At 50.3% G+C, this 10,000-nt stretch overlaps 1 protein-coding gene across 1 annotated transcript in view; it reads left to right on the top strand.

Moving 5' to 3' along the window:
- The first annotated feature begins 5,388 nt into the window (after window positions 1-5,388).
- The window catches only part of wnt6b (wingless-type MMTV integration site family, member 6b), a 35,064-nt gene continuing 30,452 nt past the window's right edge, over window positions 5,389-10,000 (top strand). The window contains exon 1 of the mRNA XM_060040076.1: window positions 5,389-6,201. The gene's annotated coding sequence lies outside the window, so the exon portion shown is untranslated. The remainder of the gene's footprint in view (window positions 6,202-10,000) is intronic.

The raw sequence follows: 10,000 nt of genomic DNA, 5'->3' as shown, positions 1-10,000 counted from the left end.
TTATTCTCGGAAAATATCAACTCGAAACAATGACAATGCTTATGAACAATCACATATCAACTTAAAAAGATGACGAAGTTATCAACAAAAAAATCCTTACAAAAACGGTATTCTATAAGCTCAATAGTTTATAGAAAAACAATCGAAGAAAATAAATACGCAATCGAAATGGACTTTAACCCAAGTGGGTGCTACATATTGGTGGTGGTTAGTGAGGTCCCCCCTTCACTTTAGGCGTCTTTGAGTGTTATTAATTATTATTATTCTTCATGTTTAACCTCTGTTTTCCTTTTATTCCTAGTCTGTTTTACATAGTTTTGAATGATGACTATATGCTCTGTAAGGTGACCTTGGGTGTCTTGAAAGGCGCCTCTAAATTAAATGTATTATTATTATTATTATTATTATTTAAATCCATTTGAACCAATTGATCGTCATGTAATGGTGTAATGGGGCGTGAGGTTAGACCCAAGAACAGCCCAGACCGAGACCAGCGTTGGAACAGTTCAACTGTTTTATTGTCCAAAACGGGAATCCAAGCTTACTGGAGACAGACATGGGGCGAGCAGGCAGAGGGGTCAGGGAGAAGGCTGAAGGCTGTTCAGGTTACCAGGGCAGGAACGACGAGGATGGCTCAGGTACAAGCAGGGTCGAAGCCAAGGAAGCAATCTGGGAAATAGTACCAGAGAGCTTTGCATGCTGCTAAGACAATCTGGCAGAGACTGAGTGGAAGGAGTGGGTTTAAATAAGGTGAGGGAACACAGGTAAAGGTGGTTGCACTGATGAGGTGGGAGTGGCAGGCAGGTGATCCGGAAAAGTACTGGCAGGGCTGGGAGTGGGATGGGAAGCCAAGAGTGGATCATGACAGTACAGAGCTGGCAGTTGGATGGAAAGCCAGGAGCAGATCATGACAGCAACCCCCCCGCCAATGGACGGCCCCAGACGTCCCAGCCCGAGCTGGGAGGGTGGAGGGGGCTAAAATTCCTCAGAGGCAGCAGAGTCCATGTCCTCCGCAGCAGAAGAGGAAGATGAAGAGGAAGAGTCAGCCACATCGATGCCACCCCTAACCAGAGGATCAGAAGGTCCATCAGCAGATGGGCCCGCAGAAGGCGGAAGTGAGGACGGGGCAGGCTGGCCAGGATGCAGACGGGGAAAGTCCGAAATGAGCCGAGGGTCCACAATGAACCGAGCCGGCACCCAGGAGCGCTCCTCCAGACCGTACCCCTCCCAATCCACAAGATACTGCATCTCATATCCACGGCGGCGAGGGCGAGGAAGGCGCCTGACACCGTACACAGGACCGCCATCAACGAGCTGAGGAGGCGGCATGGGAGGAACCAGAGGACTCTCTTGGACTGGCTTGATCCTGGAGACGTGGAACGTCGAGTGGATCCTCATGGACCGGGGAAGCCGAAGACGTACTGCCTCTGGGTTGATGATGCGAGCGATGGGAAAGGGTCCAACAAACCTGGGAGCCAGCTTGTGGTTCTCCACCTTTCGGGACAGGTCACGGGTGGAGAGCCAGACCCTCTGGCCCACCTGGTAGGCAGGAGCAGGCGTGCAGTGCTTGTTGGCGGCGGCAGCATACCGGTCAACCGACTTGAGGAGAGCAGTACGTGCCCGGTCCCAGGTACGCCGGCAACGGTGAACGAAGGCTTGTGCCGATGGGCAGGCAGCCTCCGTCTCTTGGTTGGCAAATAATGGGGGCCGATACCCATAGGCGCACTGGAAGGGAGAAAGTCCAGTGGAAGAGCAGGTGAGGGTGTTGGGGGCATATTCTACCCAGATCAGTTGTTCATACCAGGAAGCAGGGTTGTGGTTCATCAAGCAGCGAAGAGTGGTCTCCAGGTCCTGGTTCATTCTCTCAGTCTGCCCATTGGACTGGGGGTGGAACCCAGAAGACAGAATGACGCAGGCCCCAACTAGGCTGCAAAACTCTTTCCAGAACATAGATGTGAACTGGGGCTCCCGGTCAGAGACAATGTCAGTGGGCAGTCCATGGAGACGAAAGATGTTCTGGAGAACCAGTTCAGCTGTCACTTTGGCAGAGGGAAGCTTGGAAAGGGGAATGAAGTGGACTATCTTGCTTAAACGGTCGACAACTGTGAGGATGGCAGTGTGGCCTTTGGATGTAGGTAGGGCAGTTACAAAGTACAGGGAGATGTGAGACCATGGGCGATGAGGAACAGGCAATGGGTGTAGAAAGCCGGCTGGTGGACGACGAGAGGTCTTGTTCTGGTTCCACACAGGACAGCCGTTAACATAGCCTTGGACATCCTCCACGAGTGATGACCACCAGAAGCGCTGCTGCAGGAATTCTCGGGTCCGCTGAATGCAGATGAGCCGGGAAGCATGCCCCTACTGGAGCGGAGGTGAGTTGGAACAAACAACCGGTCAGGGGGACAGGAACTAGGACCAGGCTGGTCCTCAGTGGCAGCCCGCACCCTCTCCTCTACCTCCCAAGTGACAGAGGCAACGAGACAGGAGGCCGGGATGATGGTGGAGAGCTCAACCGTTTCATCAGGACACTCAGGAAAATGCCGGGAAAGTGAGATCTGGTTTAATGTTACGAGACCCGGGTCGATAGTGTGAAGTTGAACCTGTCAAAGAACAGTGACCAGCGGGCCTGTCTGGAATTCAGTCTCTTGGCAGATCGAATATATTCCAGGTTGCGATGATCAGTCCACACAATGAATGGCACCTTGGCTCCCTCTAGCCAGCGGCGCCACTCCTCCAAGTTTCACCGCCAGAAGCTCCCTGTTACCAACATCGTAGTTCCTCTCCGTTGGAGTTAGGCGGCGAGAGAAAAAGGCGCAGGGGTGGATCTTCTGGTCGACGGAGGAGCGCTGAGACAAAACTGCCCCCACCCCCACGCCGGATGCGTCCACCTCCACAATGAACTGACGCTCAGGTTCAGGGATCTGGAGGATGGGAGCAGTGGAGAAGCGAGTCTTGAGGGTGTTGAAGGTGCCTTGCGCTTCGTCAGTCCAGCGGAAGGATGTCTTGGATGAGGTGAGGGCCGAGAGAGGAGGGGCAATGGAGCTGAAACCTCTGATGAAACGCTGGTAGGAATTGGCAAACCCCAGGAAACGCTGCAGTTGCTTGCGTGTCCCCGGGACTGGCCAGGAGGTCACTGCTGAGACCTTGATGGATCCATAAGCAAGCAGTCTTTGGCAATGATGTATCCCATTAAGGAGACTGAGGGTTCATGAAATTCACATTTCTCTGCCTTGACATACAGGGAACTGTCCAGGAGGCGGCGGAGGACAGGTCTGCCGTGATCTGTCGACTGCACTTCAAATGCATTCTTAACTCAGGTCACGGTGCAGGACAAGGAGCCTGAACCACAATACTGATAGGAGGTTTTAAGCTTTAGTCTGCATAGATAGCATCAAATATATCCATTCAGGAAAAAGATATAGCAAGAACAATTCGAAGAGTTAAAGAAATACAATGAACTGACAATAGTTATGCAAGCTGTATTACAATCCCACTTCAAGTACAGCAAACCCATGGCATGTTTCATCTGTTTCTTCTCATAAAGAATGCGACCAAGATATTATAGTAGCTGCTGGTGGTGGGGTCTATAAGGCGACAACTTCTTTAGTAGCGCGCCATGTCGGAGCAGGCTGCCGACTGGTGTTATCTTTAGAAGAGGATTATGTTAACATGTGTATCTGTGATCTATAAGTCACGGGTGAGAGGTCACACATTAGGGCCTTATTGTATAGGCAGCTGACATACTTGTGCGTGGCACTGCTACGTGATACCGGGGGTTCTCTTGTGCTGCACTTGTGATTGATTGCATCAGAGCGCTGGAACGAAGTTGAGTGTCAGAGCTTTTATGGGCCACAGCAGATCAGAGGGGTTGGATTTCAATGGATGTGCCCATGGCCAGATAGGTGATAATACCACTGCCTTACCTGAACACACACACACACACACACACACACACACACACACACACACACACACACACACACACACACACACACACACACACACACACACACACACACACACACACACACCACACACACACACACACACACACACACAAACACAAATATATACACGCTCACACACACACAAACGCACACACACACACACACACACACACACACACACACACACACACACACACACACACACACACACACACACACACACACAGGCATGCACATGCACCCACACACACAAACCCCCAGACACACACACACACACACACACACACACACACACACGCACACATTCACCGAACCAGGCATGCACATGCACCCACAAACACAGATACCAAGAGACACACACAAACAAGGGCATGCACATGCACTCACATACAAACAACCACACTGACACACACATACACAATTACACCAATAGACAGATGCCTACACGCACCCACAGACAGACACACTTACACATTAACACAGACACACACACACACAAGGTCATACAGACATAGACACAGAGTTAGACATTTTACAGCCATATTCTGCCCAGTGTGGGTGTCTATTGTTTTATGTACTAACTGTCTATCATGTATTAACATATATTATTATATTATATATAGATATATTAATGTCCCTTTTCCAGACAATTTAATGTAACTTTGTGTAACTAGCAAATAGACAAAAGTGTGTCAAAGAAAGTCAACACAGAGACGAAAAAAATGCTGTTGGCAAAAAGGCCTGCGAGTGGCACATGCATTGTGCCCTCCCAGGTATAAGATCACACACCTGTGGTGACCTCACCTCATTCCGTAAGCTCTGATTTCTCCTCCGCCACAATCACACTGCATACGGCTGGCAGGGCCACAGCCGGCTCTGTTCCTCTCAAACCCTACCCACTCTGAACCCCCGGGTTGACCCCTCTCTCCCACCATCTCTCCCCCCATCTCTCCCCCTATCTCTCCCTCTCTCTCTCTACCTCTCCCCCTCTCTCTTTGACATCTCTCCCTATCTCTCTCCCACCATCTCTTCCTCTCTCTCCTACTCCCTCCCCCTCTCTCTCCCTCTCCATCTCTCCCCCCTCTCTGAAATCTCTCCCCCTCTCCCCCCTCTCTCCCTTGCTCCCTCTCTCTCTCCTACATCTCTCCCTCTCTATTCCACCATCTCTGTCTCTACCCCCCCTCTTTCTCTCTCTCTCTCTCTCTCTCTCTCTCTCTCTCTCTCTCTCTCTCTCTCTCTCTCTCTCTCTCTCTCTCTCTCTCTCTCTCTCGATATCTGTCCCTCTCTTCAACTATCTCTCCCTCTCTCCACCTTCTCTCGCCCTCTGTCGCTCTCTTTCTCCTGCTCTCTCTCTCTCACTCCCTCCCCTGCTGCCCCCCCCCCCCCCCCCGCCTCCCCCTCTCTCTCCGTGGCTCCACTTTTAACTCACAGGCAGGTCCTCTCGGTAATTGCAGTCTCTTTCTCTCGCGTGAGTGACAGTCAGTGGAGGATTCGCTTTGCCCCGGAGCGACGTCACAGCAAGGTGGAGGATGAGTGCAATTTTCCTCGCTCTATCATCCAAAGAAAATACAGACTCCAACACAGTCAGTCGTTCAGACGCCCGTACCTGTAGCCGGTGCAGACTGACAACCAACCCGGACTCGGCTTACTTATTCAGCGGGGGTTCATTTGGGCTGTAGTGAGACGACGCGGGACTAACTTATTGAACTTTTCAAAATAACTTCGGATGTCTTTCTCCCTTCTTTTTCAAACTGCGTCGGAGACTTCTTTCTGAGTGTGCCTAATGATCTCCCCATTTTTTGGATATCCTTTACTCTCCCGGAGCGCAGACGGTTGGGTGACTTCATGAGTTCTTCCATCGATATCTTCTCAGGAGGATGTAGTTGACCGTGACGACATGAAGAGGTTCACCACACGTCTGATAGCGGACTTCTCTCGAGTGCCCTCTTGACCGTCCTGATAACCGCACCGACGCGCGTCTGGCTGATGGGGCAAACGTCTGGGTGATGGAGCAAACGTTTGGGTGATGGAGAAAACGTCTGGGTGATGGAGCAAACCCCGGATTCCCCATGTGAAGCTCCAACTTATTAACATTCTGCGTGGACTGTACTCATCGTAGCACACTCGTGTCGGTGAACCTTTACATTCCCTTCTGAGGATCTGCGTCGTTTTACCATGAGGATCCCATTGTCCCGGATCCAACTGGCCCTGTTCTTTATTCTGCTGTGCCGGTCAACATCATCGGCCTATGGTGGTGAGTAGACCCGCACACCTGTTTGAAGATCTCCACACTTCACAGCGGCGTGGAGCTGAAATAACTTCTCAGCCCTCTGCGTTTATTTATTTTAAACTCTTCAGAAGCGGAGCGCACCCACCACCTTCTGCAAGTCTGTTTCTGCATCCTACATACAGAAACACGCTCTGTCCTATCAATTACACAAGTTCACACCTTACGCAGATGTTCAAACCCAAGTTTTGCCCCTAGGTTTCATTGTCAAATTTTAATTTGACACACAATAATTAAACTTGCCGAAATGTTGTTGTTATGTTCCTGCTGCTTGGATTAACGAAGTGGTCTACAGCGTCATTAGACTGCTGCCACCACACCACCACTGCTTCTCTCACCACCACCAGTACGAGCATACCAACTATTCATTGATATGCAACACCTCCATTCTGCTCTGGGCAATTCGTGCCGACGCTTCCCCCAGTCATGTTTCCATGGAACAAACCAACAAATAAACAGGAATCATAACATGGCATCAGAGAAATAAACCAACATGAATATTTCCTTTTATTACATTCACCTTGCTTGGTATTTCTATCCACATTGTATGTATCATATAGCCGACATGAAATTGTAGGCTTATTTTTCTATATTGCAGTGTATAGTGTATGTATTATGAGGCCATACATTCATTGCGTAGTCATTGTTAATTACTTTTTATGCATTTAATATTTATAAAACTCACACACAAAGACACACACACACTCGCACACACGCACACGCACACACGCACACACACACACACACACACACACACACACACACACACACACACACACACACACACACACACACACACACACACACACACACACACACACACACACACACACACACACACACACACACACACACACACACACAGGGCCCACAGCTCAGATAAAGTGAGGGAAAGGGATAAGGGGTGAGAGAGGGTCGCTGACACACAGAGAGAGTTAAAGAAATGCAGAAGCAGCAGCAGGCAGAGCAGCTCAGAGGGGTGTTGGGGCCGCTATTGCCTGCAGTCAAACTAAGAGGGGGAGGTCAGGGGATGGGAGGGGGGAGAGGAGGGTGTGTGTGTGTGGGGAGGTGGGGGGGGGTCAGAGTGTGGAATGTCAGGTGGCCCTCGGCTCGGTGGATATGTCATCATAAAACAATCGCTGGGTTCTCTTCACAAGGCGTGTGACAGTCAGACAGACAGACAGCCTGCGCTGATGCACTGATAACATAGTTTCTGTGTGTGTGTGTGTGTGTGTGTGTGTGTGTGTGTGTGTGTGTGTGTGTGTGTGTGTGTGTGTGTGTGTGTTTGTGTGTGTGTGTGGTTGTCCACCTGTCTGTCTGTCCGTTGGTCCCATCCTCCCTGAAACTGATTTAAAACAGAACGTTTCATTCTAGGGATTACTGCATGCACGCCTGCTATGAATGGCCGTGAGAGGTGATGACTGGGTGAATATGAATGTGGAATAGATAGCTGGAACCTTCTCTTACCGCCATCCTCTCAACAAGTTTAAATGTGCTTTTCTGCACCTGACTACATACACACATACACGCACACACTCACACACACACGCTCGTGATCGCAGGCATGCACAACCACAAACCCATACCATCAAATGCACTCACACACATACACACGCACAAACACACACGTGCACATGCCTACACATGCATGCATGTAAGCCAGCGCACACACGCATGCACAACCACACATACACACAAACGTGCGCACACACACACACACACACACACACACACACACACACATACACACACACACACACACACACACACACACACACACACCACACACACACACATTTCTGCCCAGTGGCGGCGATAGAAAGTGAGTCTTTTTTTAATAGCAGCTCTTCCTCCTACTGTAGTCAAGGTCAACGGGGCAGTGGAGTCACTGAAGCCCAGGGAGTCTATCGCACGTCCTGGTGTGACCAGACACACAGCTATAGCGACAGACACACGTATAGAGACAGCTCTTTAAAGCTTTCTCAAAAGTGAACAAATGGTTGTCGTGTAGACAGGCACACACACACACATACACACGGACGCATACACATACACACACAGCCACACACACACACACACACACACACACACACACACACACACACACACACACACACACACACACACACACACACACACACACACCACACACACACACATTTCTGCCCAGTGGCGGCGATAGAAAGTGAGTCTTTTTTTAATTGCAGCTCTTCCTCCTACTGTAGTCAAGGTCAATGGGGCAGTGGAGTCACTGAAGCCCAGGGAGTCTATCGCACGTCCTGGTGTGACCAGACACACAGCTATAGAGACAGACACACATATAGAGACAGCTCTTTAAAGCTTTCTCAAAAGTGAACAAATGGTTGTCGTGTAGACAGGCACACACACACACATACACACGGACGCATACACATACACACACAGCCATACACACACACACACACACACACACACACACACACACACACACACACACACACACACACACACACACTCAAGACCCACACACACACACAACCCACACACATACACACACACACACACCACACACACACACACACACACACACACACACACACACACACGCCCACAAGCACACACACACACACACATCACACACACACACACACACACACACACACACACACACACACACACACACCACACACACACACACACACATCACACACACACACACACACGGAATTAGACATTTGGGTGCAGTATGGGCAGAAGCCACACCTGCATGTTTGCTGTCTGCCAAGACAATGATGGTGTCTGTTGAAAGCTTCTGCACACACTACCATGCTTTTTAGTTCTCTCTCTCTCTCTCTCTCTCTCTCCTCTCTCTCTCCCTTCTCTCTCTCGTCTCTCTCTCTCTCTTCTCTCTCTCTCTCTCTCTTGGTACTCGTGAGGAGAAATCATGAGAAGAAAAAGAGAGATAGAGAGAGAGAGAGAGAGAGAGAGAGAGAGAGGAGAGAGAGAGAGAGAGAGAGAGAGAGAGAGAGAGAGAGAGAGAGAGAGAGACAGAGAGAGACAGAGGGAGAGAGAGAGAGAGAGAGAGAGACAGAGAGAGACAGAGGGAGAGGTAGGGAAACAGGGACAGAGTGAGAGAGGGGGAAAACAGGGACAGAGAGAGAGAGGGGGGAAAACAGGGACAGAGAGAGATAGAGAGAGAGAAAGAGGAGTGGGTGAGATGAAACGCTGGTAGATAGCTGTCCTTTCAGAGCCGGGGCTGATTAGCTGCTCTAATCATTTGGCCTGAGAGCAGAGAGAGCAGCCCAGTCCCGAGGAGCCCGGAATGTCTTCGCTCTGTTCCCCACTCAGGAGGGCCATCTATGTGTGTGTGTGTGTGTGTGTGTGTGTGTGTGTGTGTGTGTGTGTGTGTGTGTGTGTGTGTGTTTGTGTGTGTGTGTGTGTGTGCGCACGTATGTCTGTGCCTATGTGCTTTAGTTTATGTGTGTGCTCGTTTGTGTGTGTGTGTGTTTTTGTGTGTGCACGTGTGTGTGTGTGTTTAAGTGTATGCGCGTGTGCGCGAGTGTGTGGGTGTGTGTGTGTGCGCAAGTGTGTGCGTTTTCCTGTGTGTGTGTGTGTTTCATAGTCCCCACCATGGCATCAAGCCCCTTGGATCATGAAGTCACAGGTGTGCGTGCCGCCCGGCCTCATGTGTGTGTGAGCGTGTGTAGGCTCTGAGTGCGTCAGCGGCTCATGGTTAGATAGCTGCTCTCCCGAATCTAGCTATATATGCCCGTCAATGGAACGATAC

The sequence above is a fragment of the Gadus macrocephalus genome, chromosome 20, assembly GCF_031168955.1.
Source record: "Gadus macrocephalus chromosome 20, ASM3116895v1".
Taxonomy (NCBI): domain Eukaryota; kingdom Metazoa; phylum Chordata; class Actinopteri; order Gadiformes; family Gadidae; genus Gadus; species Gadus macrocephalus.
The sequence above is the reverse complement of the archived record's forward strand: the minus strand, read 5'-3'. Positions and strand labels throughout refer to the sequence as shown.